Source organism: Trachypithecus francoisi, unplaced genomic scaffold (genome assembly GCF_009764315.1).
Source record: "Trachypithecus francoisi isolate TF-2019V2 unplaced genomic scaffold, Tfra_2.0 Lachesis_group1, whole genome shotgun sequence".
NCBI lineage: Eukaryota > Metazoa > Chordata > Mammalia > Primates > Cercopithecidae > Trachypithecus > Trachypithecus francoisi.
Window position 1 is genome coordinate 139,512,372 of NW_022681454.1, and position 26,705 is coordinate 139,539,076.

Sequence of the window (26,705 nt, forward strand, 5' to 3'; positions counted from 1 at the left end):
AGATGAGGACTGAGGTGAACAGGATCCTAAACCATAATTGGTCGGAAGAGTGGGAGAGGTTGAATATAGTTTGACCACTGCACATGTGTGATCATGTTCTTGAAAACTCTGCACAATCTTAAAGCTCCCTTGTTATTGTCTCATTATTAGAGAGCATCACCTATATTACCTTTGGGGTATGTACCCACATTTTAAATTTTCTGTGGCATTGATGACTAATCATCCACCAAAAATTTTCCCCTCTATTTCAGAGCATGGTGTTGATGATGCGGGGAGGTGGCTGCACAATTACAGATACACTTCCTAGCTACCCTGGATTCAGGTTTGTCCATGTGCTAGCCCCCACCAAAGGAACTTGAAAAGAGATTGTGCCGCCTCCATGCTTAAAGCATTTAAGCAGCAGATAGATCTGAGATGGAGAACTCAGAGGCACCAGAGTATGGTGGAATCAAAACGTGGAAAGAGCTTGGGTTCCCTAAATGATTCCATGGAGAAAAATTGCCTACTAGTCAGAAATATTCATATTGGACTCAAAGAAGTGAGAAATTAAAAATTTGGTGTTTATTCATTGGAGCAGCTAGAGTAACCCTATAAATCCAAATCCAAAAATAAAGTAAAAGAAAACTTGATATATTGGAGTTTTTTAGAATTCCTGGCTATGGAAAGGTTTGAGAAATAGTTATAATCTTAAAATAGATGGGCTGGTCTCATAATTAAAATGCTATAACCATTGAACGTCATCTCATTAGTCCAAAGCATTTAATAAATATTAATAGTCACAATTTTCCTAAGGATTAAAAGTTACTGGAAGGAGTTGGGGGTCTCTTGTTGAAACAAATTATCAGAATAAAGGAAAACCTTAATTTACCAACTAAGAAATTGAAAGACGTTAAAAGCATAGATGGGGGTGAGAGTGAGACAAAGCTACGAACTACAATGGGTGTTTTTCTAGACCAGAAGTAGTCAGGCAAGGTATTCCATTTCCATTTTCTCATTGAAATGTTTGATATCTATCTTGTTTATCTGTTAAAAGGTCGAGTCAGAGAAAAAGATGTTACATCTCTTTAAAAAATTTCAAGTACTAAGAGAAGCAAATCAATATCATTGTTAATAAATTAGAATAATGAGAACACGTCCATATATTGAAGGATAATAAAATTAATTTCATTCATCTTTCAGATTAGATTTGGAAGTTCAATGAAATCTGTGATTACACATTTTAATATGGATATATTAATAGAAATAGAAGTTTAGAAATAAAATGAGAGATAAGAATTAAATGGGTGATATCTTTAAGAACGGTCTAAGTTGACATTGTAATACAAGAAATGCATCTCTGTTTAGAGAATAAGAATAGACAGGTTTTATTCAATATAAGGAGCACATCTTTTCAAAAGTCACTTAACTGTATATTTTTTGAAATATTTCCAAGCTGCTAAAGTAATTATGTGTAATATTTTTAAATAGACCATTTATTTTTCATAAAGTAAAATTAATATATGTGAATAATTTTATAAGCTGAAAGACCACTTTAATTGTGTTTTGATTCATTTCTAAGAATTTCTATAGCAACTGTCACCATAGTTTTCAGATGTTCAGACAAATGTATTGAAAAATTAGAAAAATATTTCAGTAAGTGGAAATTTTCACTCTGATAAAATTAAAAGATGATGAATTATAGGAAGAAACTCAAGAAGATGTATTTTTAAAAAGTGTTTGCTTAAATGAAGTAATTATCTTGGGAAAATATTTCCAGATATTCCAAAAAGATGACTAAGAAATGAAATGTATCAGAGGAATGACTTGGTTATCTGCATTCTTTGAGGCAATTCATGAACTCGATTTCATCTGAGGAATGCCATGCACTTAACTCTCTGGTCTAAAGACCCTAATTATGTATTTGAGGGATCCACCTGGCCCACTTAGTGGCTTCAATTTGGGCCCAATCAGGAAGAGTATGAGAGGCATCTTATAGATTTTCCCTACTCACCAACATACATGCCAGCCATGCCAGGACTTTGATGGTAGCAGGCTAAGCCATGTCCCACACTGCCCAGATGTTCCTATGCCTAACCCAAGCTATTTACCTGGCTTGCTGGCCCCTGGTTTTCTTTGCCATCTCGGTTCCCCACTAAGGCCAGGTCCCTTTTCAGCCTTGTGTCTAATATTCCACCAAGGTCTCACCCAAGTCTGGGCTGTCCCTTCTGGGCCCAGAACAGGTCATTGCCATCCAATACCTGGCACTGCATAATATATAAATGGGACAATTCAAAGGCCATCAGTGAGATATTAGATCATTTCTAACACATTAGAATGCTGAAATCAGGTTTACATCACTTCCATTCAGAAACACAAAGACTAACGACAAATAATAACAAATAATGAAGACTAAAACAACAGCAAAATTATCAGTTTATAATTAATACTTATAATTAAAAATTAAGTTTTAAGAATTTTTTTAATTTAAAGGAAAGCATCAATAGAAATGAGATGTATTTCAATTAACAAAATATAAAAAACAGAATTCCAAGAGCACAGAAATTTACAAGAAAATACAGAAAACAGAAAACAAGATGCCTAAAGTAAGAAATTAAATTTTACTTTTTTCAGCCAAAATCCTTATGTAGTAGTCACGCCTTGCTTAACAACAGAATATGTTCTGAGAAATGTATTGTTAGGCAATTTCATCATTGTGCCAACATCTTAAAGTGTATTTATGCAAACTGAGGTGGTATAGCTTATTATTCACCTAGGCTCTATGGTACAGCCAATTGGTTCTAGGCCACAAACCTGTATAGCATGTTATTGAACTAAGTACTATAGCCAGTTATAACACAATTAAGCATTTGTGTATCTAAATACATCTAAACATGGAAAATGTATGCTTAAAATATGATATTATAACCTCATTGGACCACCATAGGATATGCTGACCATCATTGATCAAAATGTCATTATGTGGCACATGACCATACTTCATATGCCTTTTGTCTCACAAATTCACTTCTAGAAAATTATTCCGGCCGGGCGCGGTGGCTCACGCCTATAATCCCAGCACTTTGGGAGGCCAAGGCGGGCAGATCATGAGGTCAGGAGATGGAGACCATTGTGGTTAACACGGTGAAACCCCGTCTCTACTAAAAATACAAACAAAATTAACCGGGCATGGTGGTGGGCGCCTGCCATCCCAGTTACTCGGGAGGCTGAGGCAGGAGAATGGTGGGAACACGGGAGGCGGAGCTTGCAGTGAGCCAAGATCACTCCACTACCCGCCAGCCTGGGTGACAGAGCGAGACTCTGTCTCAAAAAAAAAAAAAAAAAAAGAAGAAGAAGAAGAAGAAGAAGAAAATTATTCCAAAGAAATAATGATTGATGTATCAAAGATTTAGCTATAAGGTCATTCACTGCATTTTTCTTTACTAATGCGGAAAAAAAAAAAATGGAAATAATGTAGCCAAAGAACTGATAAAAAAAATTATGATACAGTGGGATACTGTATGCCACTGAAAGTATTTTTCATAACCTATGTGAAGTGATAAAAAATCCAGATTTTATTAATAAAAAAGCACCAAAAATAACTATCATATTTAGAATACTTATTTTGCTTGATAAATCAATATATAAGTATGTGTGTGTACAGTAGCCCCTTCTTATCCAAGAAGGCTATATGCTAAGATCCCCAGTGGATGCCTGAAACCATGGATAGCACTGAACTATGTTTTCTTCTAGGTATACATGCTGATGATAAGGTTTAATTTATAAACTAGGAATAGTAGAGATTAAAAACAATGACAAATAATAGAATATGTCTAACAATATACTGTAATAAAAGTTATGTCAATCTGGCCTCTTTCTCTCTAAAAATATCTTTACGGTTTTCATCACAGGTAAACGAAACTGCAAAATGCAAAATCACAAAAAGGGGACTACTACATATACATGTATGTGTACATATATGTGTGTATATATGTATAAATGGAAAAGTATAAATCAAAATATTAAGAACTAGGAAGGTATTGCTTATTTTTGTATAATTGATCCATAATTCCTAATTTTTCTGCAAGGAACACTTTATTTTTGTAACAAGTAAAAATGTATATATAATTTTAGATTCATTTAATAAAGTTTTAAAAACCTATTTATAAGAAATGCATATAAAGAAAAAATATAAAGCTTAAAAATACAAAGATAAAAAAGAGTTTAGAGATAAATAAAAACAAAAAGTAATCACAAAGCAATGTAAGTTAACAAATATTTATTTAACAATATTATACAGCCAATAAAATCAGATTTTTTTCTTAATATTTTATTATATTAATGAAAATCTTATGATACACTATCAAGCAAAAATGAACCCTTCCAAATATTACAATATCTCAACATTTAGTTATTGAAAATTAAAATTTTTAATGTGGGATTGGCCTTCTATGTGTGTGTGTGTACATGCGTGTGTGTGTGTGTACTTTTCTTGCTGTTGAACACCTACTAGTTGTTAATGTCCAATTACATCACCAGCACTGGCTTTGAGAACAAAAGGATAAAGACAAATGCAATCTATGAACCTTTTAATTTGCTAACATTTCTTAAGAAAGACTAATAACCCTTAATATTTGTTTACTCAATAAACACTATTTATATGATTGGAAGGTCAACACAACCTGAGACTTTTTTCATGCGTTCTGCCAGATTTCAATGGTTGCTGAAGCTCAATTACTGTAAATCACAAACAAAAGCACACCCATATTTTAAAACATGGACTTTATAGATAAAAGAAATCACTTAACATGATATGTATTTGTCAACATCTACCTTCCCTAGCCTGGATCCATCACTGTGGTCTGGCTTTGAAAGCCTAAATTCTGGGGCAATGCTGATCATACTAACAGCATAATAAGCTCAGAACCACGATCAGATGAGGGCATCAGTAAAACGTATTCCCTACATAGAATGACAAGTGTTCTCTCTCAGAATCGGTGTGTCTACTCAATTGTAGCCCACCTTCTCAGTCCCTGCTGCATTTGTTCAACCTTCACATTTTAGTTTTTCCTTGTTTTCTGATCTGTGTTACAGTTTGTTTCCCTAGAATCTTGACCCAGTTGGTCACGACCTGATATCTATATGGTGGAGGCTGTTTCCACCATCATGTACCTCTTGATGCTGGTAGAATATGGCTCCATAAAGTGCAGATTACCAACTCAATAACTATAATGCACTGTATTGGCCTGTTTCAATATGGCTGCAACCTGGACATTAGAGATGTTAGGAATCCAGGTTCTAGAGTCAAACTACTGATATCTAATTCTGTCTTAGCTGCTTACAAATTGCATAGAAAAATGAGTCATTTAACTTCTCTAAGCCTGTGTCTCCATCTGAGAGCATATCTCTATGGGGTTATTTTGAGAATTAAATGAGATTGCATAAAATGATCCTGACGTATGTCCAGCCCTTGCTAAGTGGATCTAGGAGTAGTATATTGGAGGACAGTGAAGAATATGAGGCTTTCGAGGTAGTGAAGAATGAAGAGAGACTCCATTTCACAGTAGATGATTGAATAGAAAGGATTGGGTATAGAGGTGCAAGTCTGAAACTAACTGCTATGATGATGATTCAAACATAAATCTTGGTAATATAAAAAGCTATAAGCCAAATAGGAAGAGATTGAATTAGTAATAAAAATTCTGCCATCAAACAAAAGTCTCGGACTGGATAGTTTCACTACGAATTCTATCAAACATTTAAAGAATACCTAATACAAATTCTTCAAAAAATTGAAGAATGAATATTTTCAGACTCGTTTTATGAGGTCAGTAGTACCCTAATACGAAAATCAAATAAAGTACAAAAAAAAAGAAACTACAAGCTAATATCCCTAATTAACATAAATGCAAAAACCCTCAGCAAAATAATATCAAACTGAATTAAACAGCATGATCAAGTGGAATTCACCCCAGGGATGCCAGTATGGCAGAACATACATAAGTCAATAAATGTGATATGTCACATTAACAGAATGAAGTACAAAACATACGATCACTTCAATAGATGCAGAAAAAATATTTTGAAAATCCAACTTCCTTTTATGCAGACAAATTAGGTATAGAAGGAATGTACCTCAACAAAATAAACGTCATATATGACAAAACCGCAGCAAACATCATACTTACTGAAAAAAAGTTGAAAGCTTTTTTTTTTTTTTATTGTATTTTAAGTTCTAGGGTACATGTGCATAACGTGCAGGTTTGTTACATATGTATACTTGTGCCATGTTGGTGTGCTGCACACATCAACTCGTCAGCACCCATCAATTCGTCATTTACATCAGGTATAACTCCCAATGCAATCCCTCCCCCTTCCCCCCTCCCCATGATAGGCCCCAGTGTGTGATGTTCCCCTTCCTGAGTCCAAGTGATCTCATTGTTCAGTTCCCACCTATGAGTGAGAACATGCAGTGTTTGGTTTTCTGTTCTTGTGATAGTTTGATAAGAATGATGGTTTCCAGTTGCATCCATGTCCCTACAAAGGACACAAATTCATCCTTTTTGATGGCTGCATAGTATTTCATGGTGTATATGTGCCACATTTTCTTAATCCAGTCTGTCACTGATGGACATTTGGGTTGATTCCAAGTCTTTGCTATTGTGAATAGTGCTGCAATAAACATACGTGTGCATGTGTCTTTATAGCAGCATGATTTATGATCCTTTGGGTATATACCCAGTAGTGGGATGGCTGGGTCATATGGTACATCTAGTTCTAGATCCTTGAGGAATCACCATACTGTTTTCCATAATGGTTGAACTAGTTTACAATCCCACCAACAGTGTAAAAGCGTTCCTATTTCTCCACATCCTCTCCAACACCTGTTGTTTCCTGACTTTTTAATGATTGCCATTCTAACTGGTGTGAGATGGTATCTCATTGTGGTTTTGATTTGCATTTCTCTGATGGCCAGTGATGATGAGCATTTTTTCATGTGTCTGTTGGCTGTATGAATGTCTTCTTTTGAGAAATGTCTGTTCATATCCTTTGCCCACTTTTTGATGGGGTTGTTTGTTTTTTTCTTGTAAATTTGTCTGAGTTCTTTGTAGATTCTGGATATTAGCCCTTTGTCAGATGAGTAGATTGCAAAAATTTTCTCCCATTCTGTGGGTTGCCTGTTCACTCTGATGGTAGTTTCTTTTGCTGTGCAGAAGCTCTTTAGTTTAATTAGATCCCATTTGTCAATTTTGGCTTTTGCTGCCGTTGCTTTTGGTGTTTTAGACATGAAGTCCTTGCCCATGCCTATGTCCTGAATGGTACTATCTAGGTTTTCTTCTAGGGTTTTTATGGTATTAGGTCTAACATTTAAGTCTCTAATCCATCTTGAATTAATTTTCGTATAAGGAGTAAGGAAAGGATCCAGTTTCAGCTTTCTACTTATGGCTAGCCAATTTTCCCAGCACCATTTATTAAAAAGGGAATCCTTTCCCCATTTCTTGTTTCTCTCAGGTTTGTCAAAGATCAGATGGCTGTAGATGTGTGGTATTATTTCTGAGGACTCTGTTCTGTTCCATTGGTCTATAGCTCTGTTTTGGTACCAGTACCATGCTGTTATGGTTACTGTACACTTGTAGTATAGTTTGAAGTCAGGTAGCGTGACGCCTCCAGCTTTGTCCTTTTGACTTAGGATTGTCTTGGCAATGCGGGCTCTTTTTTGGTTCCATATGAACTTTAAAGCCGTTTTTTCCAATTCTGTGAAGAAAGTCATTGGTAGCTTGATGGGGATGGCATTGAATCTATAAATAACCTTGGGCAGTATGGCCATTTTCACGATATTGATTCTTCCTATCCATGAGCATGGTATGTTCTTCCATTTGCTTGTGTCATCTTTTATTTCACTGAGCAGTGGTTTGTAGTTCTCCTTAAAGAGGTCCTCTACATCCCTTGTAAGTTGGATTCCTAGGTATTTGATTCTATTTGAAGCAATTGTGAATGGAAGTTCATACCTGATTTGGCTCTCTGTTTGTCTGTTACTGGTGTATAAGAATGCTTGTGATTTTTGCACATTAATTTTGTATCCTGAGACTTTGCTGAAGTTGCTTATCAGCTTAAGGAGATTTTGGGCTGAGACAATGGGGTTTTCTAAATGTACAATCATGTCATCTGCAAACAGGCACAATTTGACTTCTTCTTTTCCTAACTGAATACCCTTGATTTCTTTCTCTTGCCTGATTGCCCTAGCCAGAACTTCCAACACTATGTTGAAAAGGAGTGGTGAGAGAGGGCATCCCTGTCTTGTGCCAGATTTCAAAGGGAATTTTTCCAGTTTTTGCCCATTCAGTATGATATTGGCTGTGGGTTTGTCATAAATAGCTCTTATTATTTTGAGGTACATTACATCAGTACCGAATTTATTGAGCGTTTTTAGCATGAAGGGCTGTTGAATTTTGTCAAAGGCCTTTTCTGCATCTATTGAGATAATCATGTGGTTCTTGTCTTTGGTTCTGTTTATATGCTGGATTACGTTTATTGATTTGCGAATGTTGAACCAGCCTTGCATCCCAGGGATGAAGCCCACTTGATCGTGGTGGATAAGCTTTTTGATGTGCTGCTGAATCCGGTTTGCCAGTATTTTATTGAGGATATTTGCATCGATGTTCATCAGGGATATTGGTCTAAAATTCTCTTTTTTTGTTGTGTCTCTGCCAGGCTTTGGTATCAGGATGATGTTGGCCTCATAAAATGAGTTAGGGAGGATTCCCTCTTTTTCTATTGATTGGAATAGTTTCAGAAGGAATGGTACCAGCTCCTCCTTGTACCTCTGGTAGAATTCAGCTGTGAATCCATCCGGTCCTGGAATTTTTTTGGTTGGTAGGCTATTAATTATTGCCTCAATTTCAGAGCCTGCTATTGGTCTATTCAGGGATTCAACTTCTTCCTGGTTTAGTCTTGGAAGAGTGTAAGTGTCCAGGAAATTATCCATTTTTTCTAGATTTTCTAGTTGATATGCGTAGAGGTGTTTATAGTATTCTCTGATGGTAGTTTGTATTTCTGTGGGGTCGGTGGTGATATCCCCTTTATCATTTTTTATTGCGTCTATTTGATTCTTCTCTCTTTTCTTCTTTATTAGTCTTGCTAGCGGTCTGTCAATTTTGTTGATCTTTTCAAAAAACCAACTCCTGGATTCATTGATCTTTTGGAGGGTTTTTTGTGTCTCTATGTCCTTCAGTTCTGCTCTGATCTTAGTTATTTCTTGCCTTCTGCTAGTTTTTGAATGTATTTGCTCTTGCTTCTGTAGTTCTTTTAATTGTGATGTTAGAGTGTCCATTTTAGATCTTTCCAGCTTTCTCTTGTGGGCATTTAGTGCTATAAATTTCCCTCACACAGTGCTTTAAATGTGTCCCAGAGATTCTGGTATGTTATATTTTTCTTCTCATTTGTTTCAAAGAACATCTTTATTTCTGCCATCATTTTGTTATGTACCCAGTAGTCATTCAGGAGCAGGTTGTTCAGTTTCCATGTAGTTGAGCGGTTTTGATTGAGTTTCTTAGTCCTGAGTTCTAGTTTGATTGCACTGTGGTCTGAGAGACAGTTTCTTATAATTTCTGTTCTTGTACATTTGCTGAGGAGTGCTTTATTTTCAATTATGTGGTCAATTTTGGAATAAGTGTGATGTGGTGCTGAGAAGAAATGTATATTCTGTTGATTTGGGGTGGAGAGTTCTATAGATGTCTATTAGGTCTGCTTGCTGCAGAGTTGAGTTCAATTCCTGGATATCCTTGTTAACTTTCTGTCTCGTTGATCTGTCTAATGTTGACAGTGGGGTGTTGAAGTCTCCCATTATTATTGTATGGGAGTCTAAGTCTCTTTGTAAGTCTCTAAGGACTTGCTTTATGAATCTGGGTGCTCCTGTATTGGGTGCATATATATTTAGGAGAGTTAGCTCTTCCTGTTGAATTGATCCCTTTACCATTATGTAATGGCCTTCTTTGTCTCTTTTGATCTTTGATGGTTTAAAGGCTGTTTTAGCAGAGACTAGGATTGCAACCCCTGCTTTTTTTTGTTCTCCATTTGCTTGGTAGATCTTCCTCCATCCCTTTATTTTGAGCCTATGTATGTCTCTGCATGTGAGATGGGTCTCCTGAATACAGCAGACTGATGGGTCTTAACTCTTTATCCAGTTTGCCAGTCTGTGTCTTTTAATTGGAGCATTTAGTCCATTGACATTTAAGGTTAATATTGTTATGTGTGAACTTGATCCTGCCATTATGATATTAACTGGTTATTTTGCTCTTTAGTTGATGCAGTTTCTTCCTAGCCTCGATGGTCTTTACATTTTGGCATGTTTTTGCAATGGCTGGTACCTGTTGTTCCTTTCCATGTTTAGGGCTTCCTTCAGGGTCTCTTGTAAGGCAGACCTGGTGGTGACAAAATCTCTAAGCATTTGCTTTTCTGTAAAGGATTTTATTTCTCCTTCACTTATGAAACTTAGTTTGGCTGGATATGAAATTCTGGGTTGAAAATTCTTTTCTTTAAGAACGTTGAATATTGGCCCCCACTCTCTTCTGGCTTGTAGAGTTGCTGCCGAGAGATCTGCTGTTAGTCTGATGGGCTTCCCTTTGTGGGTAACCCGACCTTTCTCTCTGGCTGCCCTTAAGATTCTTTCCTTCATTTCAACTTTGGTGAATCTGGCAATTATGTGTCTTGGAGTTGCCCTTCTCGAGGAGTATCTTTGTGGCGTTCTCTGTATTTCCTGAATTTGAATGTTGGCCTGCCCTACTAGGTTGAGGAAGTTCTCCTGGATGATATCCTTAAGAGTATTTTCCAACTTGGTACCATTTTCCCCCTCACTTTCAGGCACCCCAATCAGACGTAGATTTGGTCTTTTTACATAATCCCATACTTCTTGCAGGCTTTGTTCATTTCTTTTTCTTCTTTTTTCTTTTGGTTTCTCTTCTCGCTTCATTTCATTCATTTGATCCTCAATCGCTGATACTCTTTCTTCCAGTTGATCGAGTCAGTTACTAAAGCTTGTGCATTTGTCACGTATTTCTCGTGTCATGGTTTTCATCTCTGTCATTTCATTTATGACCTTCTCTGCCTTAATTATTCTAGCTATCAATTCTTCCACTCTTTTTTCAAGATTTTTAGTTTCTTTGCGCTGGGTATGTAATTCCTCCTTTAGCTCTGAGAAGTTTGATGGTCTGAAGCCTTCTTCTCTCATCTCGTCAAAGTCATTCTCTGTCCAGCTTTGATCCGTTGCTGGTGATGAGCTGCGCTCCTTTGCAGGGGGAGATGCGCTCTTATTTTTTGAATTTCCAGCTTTTCTGCCCTGCTTTTTGCCCATCTTTGTGGTTTTATCTGCCTCTGGTCTTTGGTGATGGTGACGTACTGATGGGGTTTTGGTGTAGGTGTCCTTCCTGTTTGATAGTTTTCCTTCTAACAGTCAGGACCCTCAGCTGTAGGTCTGTTGGAGATTACTTGAGATCCACTCCAGATCCTGTTTGCCTGGGTATCAGCAGCAGAGGCTGCAGAAGATAGAATATTGCTGAACAGCGAGTGTACCTGTCTGATTCTTTCTTTGGAAACTTCCTCTCAGGGGTATACTCCACCCTGTGAGGTGTGGGGTGTCAGTCTGCCCCTAGTGGGGGATGTCTCCCAGTTAGGCTACTCAGGGGTCAGGGACCCACTTGAGCAGGCAGTCTGTCCCTTCTCAGATCTCAACCTCCCTGTTGGGAGATCCACTGCTCTCTTCAAAGCTGTCAGACAGAGTCGTTTGCGTCTGCAGAGGTTTCTGCTGCTTTTTTCGAAAGCTTTTTCTTTAAGATCCATAACAAGAGAAGGATGCTTATATTTACCACTTCTAGTTAACATAGTATTAGAGGCCTCGCCAAGCAATTAGGCAAGAAAAGGAAATAAAAAGTATCCAAATTGAAAAGGAAGAACTTAAATTGTCCCTGTTTGCGGGTGACTTGATCTTACATATCAAAAATCCTGAAGACTCCACCCCAAAACTATTGGAACTAGAAAAACAATTCAGACAAGTAGCAGAATACAAAATCTACGTACAAAAATTAGTAGCACTTTTGTACACTAACAGTGAACTATCCAAAAAAGAAATCATTTGTATTTATAATAACTCCTAAAAAATAAAATGCTCATTAATACATTTAACTAAGAGGTGAGAGATCTGTACACTGAAACCATAAAATATTGATGAAAGAACTTTCAAAAGACACAAATAAATGGAAAGATACCCTGTGTTCTTGGATTGGAAGAATTAACATTGTTAAATTGCTCATAGTACCCAAACCGATCTATAGATTCAATTGAATCTCTATCAAAATTTTGATGTAATTCTACACAGAAATAAAATAATAATCCCAAAATTCATGACACCACAAAGACCTCCAGTAGCCAAAATAATCTGCAACAAAAAGAACAAAGCTGAAGGTATCATACTACATGACTTTAAAATATGCTGCAAAGCTGTAGTAACCAAAACGGCATGGTACTGGCACAAAATCAGACACACAGACCAATGAAGCAGAATGGAGAGCCCAGAAATAAGTTCACACATTTACAGCCAACGAATTTTAGACAAAGGTGCCAAGATTATACAATAAAGGACAATTATTGATGGTATTGGGTAAACTAGATGTCCACATGAAGAAGAATGAAATTAGACCTTTCTCTCTCATCACAAACAAAAATCAACTCAAAATGAATTAATGATTTAAATGCAAAACTGTAAATTATAAAACTACTGGAAGAAAAGATAGGGGAAAAGTTCCATAACATTGGTCTGGGCAATAATGTTTTGGATATTACCCCAAAAGCACAGGCAACAAAAACAGTAGCCATAGCCATGGTTATTATCAAAAATAAGAAAGATAACAAGTGTTGGCCAGAAGATGGAGAAAAGAGAACCCTATATCCTGTTGTTGTGGATGTAAATTAGTACAGCCTTTACTGAGAAAAGTATGGAGATTCCTCAAAAAATATGAAGATACAGGAGCCCCCACTTCTCCACAGTTAAACTTTCTGTGGTTTCAGTGGCTGGTGGTCAAGTACAGTCAAAATTGTAAATAAAACATTCCAGAAATAAACGATTCATAAGTTTTAAATCGCATACTATGTATACACATATACACAGTGTATAGGTTATTTGCCCATTACTCACTTAGTAGTCACCTAGTAGCCATCTAAGTTATCAGATCAAAAAAGCATAGTATTTTTTAGGGTTTGGTGCTATTTGTGGTTTCAGACATTTGCTGGGGGCCTTGGAACATGTCCTTCAGATAAGGGAGGACTACTGTAGAACTACCATATGAAACAGCAATTGTTTAATTATTTAAGTATTTAAATAATTAAAGATCCCAAAGAGGTATCTACATTTCCATGTTTATTGCAGCATTATACACAATAGTCAAGGTATTGAATCAACCTAAGCAAATGTCCATCAGTGGATAAATAGGTGAAGAAAAAAATGTATTATACACAATGATGTACTAGTCAGTCATAAAAAAGAAGGAAGTCCTGTCATTTGTGATGACATAGATGAGCAAGAAGGACTTTATGTTAAGTGAAATAAGTCAGGCACAAAAAAAGAAATACTACATAAATTTCAGTCATGTGTAGAATAGAAAAAAGTTGATGTCATGGAAGAAGAGAGCAGAATGGTGACTATCAAGGGCTGTGGTGGTTTGGGGGTGGAACTGGGAAGATGTTGTTAAAGGATACAAAATTTCAGTTAGATAGAAGAAGTATGTTCAAGAGATCATTACACAACATGGCAACTATATTTAATAATATATTGTATTATTAAAAAATGCTAAGAGAGTAGGTGTAAAGTATTCTCACCCCCAAAATGATTACTATGTAAGGTAATGCACATGTTAGCTAGAATCAATCATTCCACAAATATGTATATACTTCAAAACATGATGCTCTACATGGTAAGTTCATATAATTTTATCTATTAATTTATTTTTTTAAAGAGAGAGGAGAAGCTAGAAGCCTAGATAATTAGACACACAGTCTGTTACAGGCAAAAAGCAAGACTACCCTAATGTTAATGTAAATTTACCTGAAACATTAAACTAGCTCTTAAATTTTGCGCAGTGTGGAAGATAATTTTTTCTAGGGCACTAGACGGGAAAAAGAATATAGATGTCGGTAAAAACACCAAAGTTTTGGGGGGTTGCAGGCTTGTCATATGGAAAATCAAAGGGTCATTATAACCACCTTTTCTCTTGAGCCATATAAATCTATACTAAGGCCTGCCGATCCACCAATCTCCCTAAAGCGCAGCTATAGTCATCAGCCAATTTGTCTCTCAAAGCCCTGAATGGATTACAGAATTACATACAACTTTTTCAGCACAACATCATATGACCCAACTTTCCTTTGCAGCCTTCATCTCACTATAGTCCTACATGTACCTAGTGTTCCAATGAAATGGATTCTGAAACACGTTGTGTATTTTCCTGCCTCCAATATTTTGCTCTCACAATGTTTTTTCCTCTGGGAATCCTTCCCACCTTATAGACTTGTTGCAACTGGCTACTTCAAGGCTCATCTCAAATGCAATTTCATTGTATGGTACTACAATACCAATTCAGTGGAATTTGTAGGTCCAGAAACCAAGGGATAAAGTAGAAGTTGTCCCACTTACTACTATTGCCAGCGACACTTGGGAAATTTGTGCATATCACCCTCATATCTTTAGACTTACTAGGTTTAGAGGTCTCAGTTCCAAAATAGTAACACTTCCACCAGAGGGAATAATAAAATTCCCATCAAACCTGTTAAAATTTCATTTTATTGAGGTGTAATTTACATACTGTAAAATTTACCCTTTTATTATATAATTTGACTAGCTTTATCAAGTATATTAATTGAATAACCACCAAATCAATATATAGAACAATTCCATCACCCCAAAATATTGTCTCATGCTCCTCTGAGGTCAAGTCCTACTCTATTCTCGATGTCTAGCAACCAGTGATATATTTTCTGTCTCATGATTTTGTCTTTTCCAGAATGGAATTATGAAACATGTAACCCTTTGAGTCTGATTTCTTTCATTTCCTATACTGCATGTTGTTAAATATATCAGTAGTTAATTGCTTTTTATGCTAAGTAGTATTCCATTGTTTGAAAGTACTAATTTGTTACCAATCGAGCAGTTGAAACACATTTTCATAGTTTACTTTTTGGGCTATTATAAATAAAGATGCTGTAAATATTCATTTACAAGTGTTTCTGTACTTATATGTGAACATAAGTTTTCAGTGAATAGGAGAGAGACTGGTGGGTCATATGGTAAGTGTAAGTTTACTTTTACAAGAAATTTCCCAACTATGTTTCAAAGTGGCTCTTCCATCTGCATTCACATTAGCAATATTTCAGACTTCTGGCTATTCTAAATCCTGGCTAGTCCTTGGTAGGCACAGTGGTTTTTTGGTGATGTTTGTTTGTTTGTTTTAGACATTTGTTGACTTAGTAGTATCCCCTTGTGGTTTCAATTTGCTTTTCTTTAATGACTAATGACGTTGAGCATCTTTTCATATACTTATTTTCCATCTGTATATCTCCTTTGGCAAAGTGTCTCTTTAAATATCTTTCTTTATATTCAGTTATTTTATTTTCTTATTTCATTTTGAAAGTTATTTATATATTCTAGAAAAAAAAATTCTATAACACATATGTGTTTTGCAAATATTTTCTTTCCATTTTTTAATTTTCTTAATGATGTCTTTCAAGAAGCAGAAGATTCCAAATTTGATAGTCCAATTTATAATTTTTATGAATCTTGCTTTTAGTATCAGAGCTAAGGAAATCTTCACATAATCAAAAGTCACAAAGACTTTTCCCATGGTTTCCTCTGGAAGTTTTATGGTTTAGATTTTCTATTTAGGTCTATGATGTATGTTGAATTAATGTTTGTATATTATGTGAGGTGTAGGTTGAAGTTCATTATTGTGCAAATGGATATCCAATTTTTCCAGTATCTTTTGTTAAAAAGACTACCTTTCTGCAATGAATTGTTTTTGCACTCTTGCCAGTATCACATGGCCATCAATGTGTCAGCCTATGTCTGAAGTTCCCAATCTTTTCTAGCCATTTATATACCTGTCCTTTTCCTAGACCACATTCACTGAATTACTCTAGTTAGTACAAAATCTTAAAATCATACAGTGTGAATTTTCTAACCTTGTTCATTTAGAAAATATTATTGTGGCTATTTTAGTTCCTTTGACTTTTCAGATTTTAAAATCAATGTACCAATTTCTATTAAAATAACTTTGATATTAATTGAAATTGCATTGAATCTATTTTCATTTTTAAAGTAGAGACAGTGCAATTTATAAAGTTCGGAGAAAGTTCTATTATATATTAGCCTATGAGTATTGCTAGTCAGCTTCATCCCTGGGATGCAAGGCTGGTTCAACATACATAAATCAATAAATGTAATCCATCACATAAACAGAACCAATGACAAAAAACACGATTATCACAATAGATGCAGAAAAGGACTTTGACAAAACTCAATACCCCTTCATGCTAAAAACTCAATAAACTAGGTATTGATGGAACATGTCTCAAAATAATAAGAGCTATTTATGACAAACCCACAGCCAATATCATACTGAATGGGCAAAAACTGTAAGTATTCCCTTTGAAAACCGATACAAGACAAGGATGCCCTCTCTCACTATTCCTACTCAACATAGTATTGGAAGTTCTGGCCAGGGCAATCAGGCAAGAGAAAGAAATAAAGAGTATTCAAATAGAAAGAGAGGAAGTCAAATTGTCTCCGTTTGCAGATGACATGATTGTATATTTAGAAAACCCCACTGTCTCAGCTCAAAATCTCCTTAAGCTGATAAGCAACTTCAGCAAAGTCTCAGGATACAAAATGAATGTGCAAAATTCACAATCATTTCTATACACCAAAACCAGACAAACAGAGAGCCAATCATGAGTGAACTCCCATTCACATTTGCTACAAAGAGAATGAAATACTTAGGAATACAACTTACAAGGGATGTGAAGGACCTCTTCAAGGGGAACTACAAAGGATTATAAATCATTCTACTATAAGGACACATGCACACAGCTCAAGGAATAAAGAGAGGACACAGGCCGGGCACGGTGGCTCACGCCTGTAATCCCAGCACTTTGGGAGGCTGAGACGGGCGGATCACAAGGTCAGGAGATCGAGACCATCCTGGCTAACATGGTGAAACCCCGTCTCTACTAAAAATACAAAAAATTAGCCGGGCGCGGTGGCGGGCGCCTGTAGTCCCAGCTACTCAGGAGGCTGAGGCAGGAGAATGGCGTGAACCCAGGAGGCAGAGCTTGCAGTGAGCCGAGATTGCGCCACTGCACTCCAGCCTGGGCGACAGAGCGAGACTCCGTCTCAAAAAAAAAAAAAAAAAAAAAAAAAAGAGAGGACACAAACAAATGGAAAAGCAATCCATGCTCATAGATAGGAAGAATCAATATTGTGAAAATGGCCATACTGCCCAAAGTAATTTATAGTGAATGCTATCCCCAACAAGCTACCATTGATTTTCTTCACAGAATTGGGAAAAACTAGTTTAAATTTCATATGGAACCGAAAATGAACCCATATAGCCAAGACAATCCTAAGTAAAAAGAACAAAGCTGGAGGCATCATGCTACCTGACTTCAAGCTATACAAGGCTATATATAGTAACAAAAACAGCATGGTACTGGTACCTAAACAGATATATAGACCAATGGAACAGAACAGAGGCCTCAGAAATAACGCCACACATCTACAACCATCTGATCTTTGACAAATCTGACAAAAACAAGCAGTGGGGAAAGTATTTCCTATTTAATAAATGGTATTGGGAAAACTGGCTAGCCATATGCAGAAAACTGAAACTGGGACCCTTTCTTACACCTTATGCAAAAATTAACTCAAGATGGATTAAAGACTTAAACATAAGACCTAAAACCACAAAAAAAAAAAAAGAAAGAAAGAAAGAAAACCCTAGAAGAAAACTTAGGCAATACCACTTAGGACATAGGCATGGGCACAGACTTCATTACCAAAACACCAAAAGCAATGATAACAAAAGCCAAACTTGACAAATGGGATATAATTAAACTAAAGAACTTCTGCACAGCAAAAGAAACTATCATCAGCGTGAACAGGCAACCTACAGAATGGGAGAATAATTTTGCAATCTATCCATCTGATAAATGGCTAATATACAGAATCTACAAAGAACTTAAACAGATTTACAAGAAAAAAACAAACAAACTCATCAAAAAGTGGGCAAAGGATATGAACAGACACTTCTCAAAAGAAGACATTTATGCAGCCAACAAACATATGAAAAAAAAAAAACTCATCATCACTGGTCATCAGAGAAATGCAAATCAAAATTACAATGAGATACCATCCCACTCCAGTTAGAATGGTGATCATTAAGAAGTCAGGAAACAACAGATGCTGGACAGGGTGTGGAGAAATAGGAACACTTTTATACTGTTGGTTGGAGTGTAAATTAGTTCAACCATTGTGGAAGACAGTGTGGCGATTTCTCAAGGATCTAGAACCAGAAATACCATTTGACCTAGCAATCCCATTAATGGCTATATACCCAAAGGAGTATAAATCATTCTACTATAAGACACATGCACACGTATGTTTATTGTGGCACTGTTCACAATAGCAAAGACTTGGAACCAACCCAAATGCCCATCAGTGATAGACTGGATAAAGAAAATGTGGCACATATACACCATGGAACACTATGCAGCCATAAAAAGGGATGACTTCATGTCTTTTGCAGGGACATGGATGAAGCTTGAAACCATCATTCTCAGCAAACTAACACAGGAACAGAAAACAAAACACTACCTGTTCTCACTCTTAAGTGGGAATTGAACAATGAGAACCCATGGCCACAGGGAGGGGAACGTCACATACTGGGGCCTGCCAGGGTTTGGGGCTAGGAGAGGGATAGCATTAGGAGAAATACCTAATGTAGATGATGGGTTGATGGGTGCAGCAAACCACCATGGCACCTGTATACCTATGTAACAAACCTGCACGTTCTGCACATGTATCCCAGAACTTAAAGCATAATAAAAAAAAAAGTTTTAAAAAAAGAAAAATAGCTTTATCAAAAGGTATAGAGCATATGAGGAAAAAGTCTTGTCATGTTGAGACCAAGTAAGGGTGACAATATAAATTTATCTTTTCAGTAGAAATACAAATATGAAGACAGACTATTATGACATTATTGATTAGAATACTATGATGATAGGCTGCCACATTAAGCCCACAGGCCTAATAACTGACCATTAGAGATGTAATAAAAATTGAGTCAGTTCAGAGAGGTCTACCATATCAGCCCTCTAGTCCTGCAACAAGCCTGCTTCCTGCCAGTTAGCAAAACAAATCCTATTTTGCTAGAATAAATATTTACCTCATGATACCTAATAATATGCAAGTAGTAACAAATATTCAAACTCCTCCTGAGAGAGGATTTATTAGATGGTGTTATACTCTGTAGCCAGCATGTGTCTCCCATTAGACAATCGAGTGTGTGTGATCTTAGGAAAATCACTTCGCACCTCTAGGCTTCATTTACTTATTTTAAATATTTAGATTTTGAACTAGGTATCCCTTAGTTTTATTTTGGCTCTAAAAGACTATGATTCTATGATACACTGCTCCAGGAAAGACTACTTAGAAGACAGACTTGACACTCAACATAAGAGGATATAAAAATGGTTAGTGAAAGAAAAACTGTTTATATCATATATCCATTCACAAGTTAAATTTTTAATCTGTATTTTGAACTGGAAGAAATGCTAGAAAGACTGTCCTCAAATGGCTTCATCTTAATGATGAGTAGCTGATTTGAAGTTAGACCATCTTTGGAGCATTTAGAAAGTTGAATGTCTCATCTACTCAAACATTTGTTGTGGTGCTTTTTTTTTTTTTTTTTTTTTTTTTCTCCTTTAGCTGGGCAATAAAGAATTAATTGTATAAAACATTCCTGAATCATCTTTCCAAGATACATTAATTTATCTTCTCTAATCCTTAAAAATTCCTTTCAGTAATAAGACTCGGGAAATTATTCTATTGTTCTGACCAAAAAGGGAAAAGAATGTTTAAGGAAGAAGTCATTTCCTTACTAATAAAACAGATTTCCTTTCATGTACTTCAGTTCATTTTTGGCTCTCAAGAGACCACTGACACAATTAGCTATCCAGACCCCTGGACCAGAGATTTCTCAGAAAGAAGCCATTACAACTTACAGGAAGTACAGGAGGGCTTTTATCTGCTTTATATAGATTTATATACTATACACCTGCATATGATTTCTTTGGACGAAAGGGTCCTACTGCTTTAGCAAGTCAGGAAAACATCTATCTAGACCTCAAAGGCTTGACAAGACACTTAGTATACTTTCTTTAAAGGAGGAATCCTAATGAGATTAGTGCAGTCCCCTAAAGCTTTCTTGGATATAGTGAGGGTATTTGTTTGTCTTCTGGTAAAGTCTTGCATGGGCCTATTGCTAGGCACGTTATTTTATAATAACTTATTTCCTTTTTAATGTTTAATTTATGCCACTAGAGTTTTTTAAAATTGCGTATAGGTAGATTGTATTACTTCTGAATTTTATTTTACAGTAGTAACGCATTATTCTAATATAGTCGTTGTATAGTAAGGTTGAGAAGTGCCAATTAAAATAAATACCATTACAGGGGTCATATGTGGTTGGCATGCATTTAACCATAGGAAGTCTGTTCTGTGACACCATCAACACCTCAAACTCATACAAAGGATTAAGATCTATAAAATGAGAAGTTGACAAGCCCTTATCTAGCAGAGAGTACTCTCTATCAGAGAACTTTTCAGACTATTTTTATGAGATTCAATGCTTACTCGGGAAATACTAATGATCACCATCATTTACGAAGAGAGAATTCTCTTTCAGTCAGGGAAGTGGGCATTGATATAGCCGTATACCCTTCAATAGTACTCTCGTGTCAAAACGTTAAAAAAAAAAAAAAAGATACCCTAGGTATTATCTAGACATTAGAGACTTTAGCAATTAAATTTAGAAATAAATGGCAACTCTTAGTGAAGACCTGGCTTCTCTTTTATCTATTCCATTTTATTTTCAGCAATGGACAAGCTGGCTGGTTTTAGCTAGCAATACCCTTCACCCACTTTGAGTTCTGATTTAGCGCTATAACATCACCATGCATGAAACTACTTACAAATCTTAGCCAGTGAATTCAAACTAGACTTGATTATTTTTAGACTAATTTTAAAATGGAATTTTTTTTTTTTTTTGAGACGGAGTCTCGCTTTGTCGCCCAGACTGGAGTGCAGTGGCCGGATCTCAGCTCACTGCAAGCTCCGCCTCCCGGGTTCACGCCATTCTCCTGCCTCAGCCTCCCGAGTAGCTGGGACTACAGGCGCCCACCACCTCGCCCGGCTAGTTATTTTTTTGTTGTTTTTTTTTTTTGTATTTTTAGTAGAGACGGGGTTTCACCGTGTTAGCCAGGATGGTCTCGATCTCCTGACCTCGTGATCCGCCCGTCTCGGCCTCCCAAAGTGCTGGGATTACAGGCTTGAGCCACCGCGCCCGGCCTAAAATGGCATTTTAACATAAAATACTAAAACTTCACATATTTATATTAATTTGAGTTCCTTATTTTGTGCCAAGAACCCCAGCCAAGAAATCAACAGGAAAGTAAATCAAATATTTCTTAGCTACACTGCATTCCAAAATTACCTATACCATGCCAAATCCTATTGCCCATTCTTACCTATCATATCCCTCAAGGGAAGCACTTCAGCTAACATGATCATTTGTTTTAACTTTGCTTCCAAATTAAAAAGGCATTTACTTCTCCCTCTAAAATATCCATTGCTAAACAACCTGATTCTTTGTTTATAGCTGGCTATTTATCTATAAATAACCATGAAAAATAAAAAGACAGAAAATTCTAGAATCAAAGGGTTCTACTTGACATGAAACAGTTTTCAGCAAGTACATAATTTAAGCCTCTTTATTTAACGAGTTACCTGCATGCTATTTAGAAGTGGAAGTCACTTTTTTAAAAAGCACCTTTCATACTAGTTATTTTTACTAGAGATGTATTGGTTCGCCAAATACAGTTCTACAGTTAGATTGCCAGTACTAAAAATGTCCTCTCCACCAACCACCTCCCTATTTCTGTTTCCCAAGCATCTCTTTTTGACTTTGGGCTTAGGACTGGGCTCTAGAACCACCAGGACAAACTGGAGCTGATTAGGCAGCCATGGTTCACTTCCCATGGCTATCATAGCAGATGGGCTTTACAAACACCCACAACACTCAAACATCCATGACACAAAAGTAAGCTAGACACTTTTTACAGACATTCATGAAAGTCAGAAAATCCAAATATCATTTCCCCTTTAATACATTCTCTTGAGGAAACCCCTCTTCAGGAGCCAAGAATAGTCCTGTCAAGACCCATTTATACGAAAAGGCTGCTAGGGTGGTTTCATTTTCATTCAAGTCTATATATAATTCATGTAATTATATTATGTCAGGCTGCATGCATAAAATCCTACTTTCCTGTAGTTTTACTCAGTATATATTCTCATTGACTGTAATTACATGGTCTTTTTAAACAGTCTAAGGCACACACTTATGTTAGCATCCTTTTTTGAAACTCTGTACAGTGTTTTAATGAGCCATAGATCTGAAGTCAATGTCATTTCCTAGCACAGCCATCATAGGCCTACGATCACACAGTGAAGAGAAGCATCCTGTTTAGAGCAAGTGATTCCACTTAACCTGCAGAAGCCAGGACCTAAGGTCTTAAATAGAGAAGAGCCCACTGAACCAAACTAGACTTCACAAAATTCTAAATTCAATTCAGTAGTGAAGTACAAGGCAGAAAAGATCAGGTGTTTAAAGTTTAAAATCAAAGAATGAATTTAAAGTGGCATTAATTTTAGCATTAAAGAAAACATCTGGATAACTGGAGATGGAGAGAGAGAGCATGAGAGAACAGGAAGGGAGAGTGAGAGAAGAAGGGAAGGAAGAAAGAAAGAAAACGAAAAACCAAAAGGGTTTTCAAGGTAGTGGATGCCTGCAAACACCAAAGAAATGAAGGTTGCTAATGATAAGAGAGAAAAAATAACAATAATAGGAATGTTAATAGTAGAAGAATAAGGCAGGTAACTTATCCTAATGTTCTAATAATCTGCCTTGAAATTTCTTAAAATTTAACATAACAAATTGTATTGTATGGCATCTTAATGCTCCATGTGCATTTAATCTTAATAAATGTGGCTGGCAGATATTGCTGTCTATGCTTTACAATGTTTCATTACATATACTTATCTAAAATCCATGCAGAAACAACTCAAAAGTTCAGTCATAAAGTGCAATTTTTTCCTGTTCAATGTGCAAATTTAATCTTAATGTACACCTTTGGGATGTTTGTATCCTTCGTTGTTCTGGTGCTCTGTGAGTTCCAGCCTGATCCTTGAAGCAATATCTGTAGGAAAATTATTTCATCTGCTTCTGAAATTTGAAAACAAATGTTCTAATGATGTGAGGAAATGATTTTATAAGAAGTTAATTTATTCGGTCAATTTCCACAATTTCTCTAGGTTTTTTGGACACTTCCCCCCGGAGAGATTATTTAATGTAATTACTTGGCAAGAATCTTAATCTCTCTTTCTCTCTCTTTCTCTCTCCTCCCTTTTAGTTATAAAACAATACCTACTCAATCTAACCTTGAACACGGATTATAAAAGAAATGACATTTCTTTAAAAATCTAAAGTGTTACATCCTTTTTTGAAGACTGTCATTCATATCAATCAAAAAACTCTGAAAAAGAAGGGATATTTCTATAATATATTGCAAATACAATAATATCCTTAAAAGTAATTAAATTACATCACTGGTAATATAATTATTATATTGTGTTTTTTATTAAAATAGCATTACTAATTCACCAATAATATTTTATACCTAAAACAGTGTCACTTTCATGCAAAGACTATAACAACTATATCTTTGCATGAAAGGTTTTCTCTATCGCATAGGAGCAGAAAATATTCTCTCACGGTATTAGTATGTGAAGTTAAAAATGTCCTCCATCCAGGCACTCCAATCATGGGACTCTGAGAGAAAGGCAATGAATTGATATTTGGGATTTTATCCTCAAAAAGAATAGCATTCTGTTTTGGAAATTTGATGTTATAAAAAATACTTAATATAAAGTACCTTTGACATCTATAAGATATCAATTAGTAGGTATAAAAATGGTACTTTAGCTTTTGGAACAGTAAAGGAGAGTATATTGTACAGTACATGCATTGTGACAATTATATATTATGCATATGCATACACACATATATATGTGCTGAATGGACAGTCTCAAAAAGATGTGTCTCTTAGTATTTGAGATAGATGATTTCCTACGTAAGCAAAGGCTAGCTCAGCTGAAGCTTGTCTTATTCATTTTTTGCTTCTTTAGTCATATTGCCTATGAACTCCTGTCTCCTTTAAAACAGTACATGCATATTAGATGTACAAACAACCCCCTGTAATTAAATGTTGTCACCCTGAAATAAAAGGATATCGTTTCTCAGTGTGCTTTGTTTGTATTTCTTTGGCAGGAGAGGAGGAATGCCAGTTGTTTTATAAAAGCTTATGTAAGGTATTGAGAGCACAAAACAGGATTTCTTGTAATAGTGGAACAAAACAAAGTACTAGAGAGAGTGAAAGGACTTTCCCCATCAGGCAATGGGGGGGACACTGGTGTACAAAATGAGCATGGTCATTTAAACAGAACACCAGACAGGTTTCCATGTGGAAGGAAACAGATGCAGCACAGAGGATCTGGCTTTGGTGGCTTCCAAGGGCCATCAGAGAAACATGCCGTAGAAGAGAAAAATGCTATCTACCACTTGGAAGCTAGCAGGACTAGTTTCATTCCCAAGAGTTGGTAGTCATGGAGTTGTCTCCCATGAAACCTATTAAGTTTCTCGCAAAGGTTTCTTAAGTTTCTTAATAGGTTTCATGGGAGACAACCCCATGACTACCAACTCTTGGGAATGAAGCCAGACAATGCCTTTCTGTCCAGTTATTGTGAACCTATATTTTACTCTCTAGGCTGGAAAGACCTGAGGATATATGAATCACATGTGTAAACAAGTCCGTAAATCTTCATATAATCTATTAAATACTGCTAAAGGTATAAGTATAAGGTGATTTATAAAAAAGGAAGACCAAAACTATTATGTGCTTGGGAAAGGGAGAGAAATTTTGGAAACTTCACAGAATAATTGGTGTTTGAGTTGAATCAGGAAAACTGAGTATATCGTTATCAGACAGTGACAGCAATTTTGGATATTTCAGGCAAACATACAAAGGCAAAGGAGAACATGGTATGTTCCAGGACTAGCTGTTATTTGGGGAGGCTAAAGCATAGTGGATATATGGAGATTAAAAAGACAAGAAATAAGTTTGGAAAGCTATAACTTGGATTTGTTCATTTGTTCATTGCAAAACTCCTCCAATTTGTATGCAATAATAAAACTTTGTTTGGAATTTTTGTGGTCATCATGTTTGCAAGCGGGAGAGTTGCTACCAGCCAACAAGGTTGCCCAGTATATGGGTTTGTCAAGATTTTTCAGTGAGTTTTATGAAACAATACAAAATGAGACATCCTTAGAATGCAATATGGGCCTTACTGAATAGCGCTCCCAAAAGGGATTGCATGGGAATAATCCCTTTGTGGAGACTCAACATAGGAAAGTCAAAAAGGCTCATAGAATTTGTTCAAGAGCACATGTTTGGTTATTTGCAGAACTGTGAATACGAGAATATTCTCAGACTGGAGATCAGTCTAAGTTAATGATATGAATGAAGGCTTCTATAAAGAATTCTCCTCTCTCCCCCACACCCACTCCCTCCTACTTGGACAAAAGGACTCCACTATCAATAATTCCCAAATAGCTCAACAGCCATAAAACAGAGAAAGGTCTGAGAATTTAGGAGGGCGATAGAAATGTAATAATTTAAAAATAAAAAAAGCCAATAACTTATGATTTAGTACATGCCATTAATATTTAATTGCATTTTTCCTGAGTATTCAGGGACATTATTTTTGAAAAGGTATCCTTGATATTTGGCCACAGCCAGTTAAAATTAAAATGAAGAGCTGAGATATATTTAATTAAATATGTCTTGGTCACATTATTCTTATACAAGAAAAAAAGGCACTTTCATATTATTAATTGCTTGGCAAAATTATAATTGGACAAAATGGGCATAAGACTACAAAAAAATTAGCCAGAGTGATAATCCAAACTTCAAAAGGTCAGTTTGAACACTGCATGCTGGTTATATATTAATAAAAGGGAATAAATCAAAGAACATATGTGTGACTTTGAACATTTCTAAAACTTAACATATTTTAAACTGCTGCCAAAAAGTAGATATTTATTTTCTCTGACATTTTTCTCTGATTCAGACTTAAGTATGTCCTCAATAATTCCAAAAGGCGTAATAGTCAGTGATATATCAAAGGAATGCTGCAGCTTCAGATATGCTTCTTCCCAATTTTACAAGCCATAGCAATATTACTTAATAAGCAGAAGCTGACTTCTGCCAACAGAGTTCTATACTTGCCTGAGACAGGC

General features: G+C 36.1%; 1 protein-coding gene across 2 annotated transcripts in view; it reads right to left on the reverse strand.

Moving 5' to 3' along the window:
• INPP4B (inositol polyphosphate-4-phosphatase type II B) overlaps positions 1–26,705 on the reverse strand; it is an 865,488-nt gene that overhangs the window by 668,087 nt on the left and 170,696 nt on the right. The gene's annotated exons all lie outside the window — the stretch shown is intronic.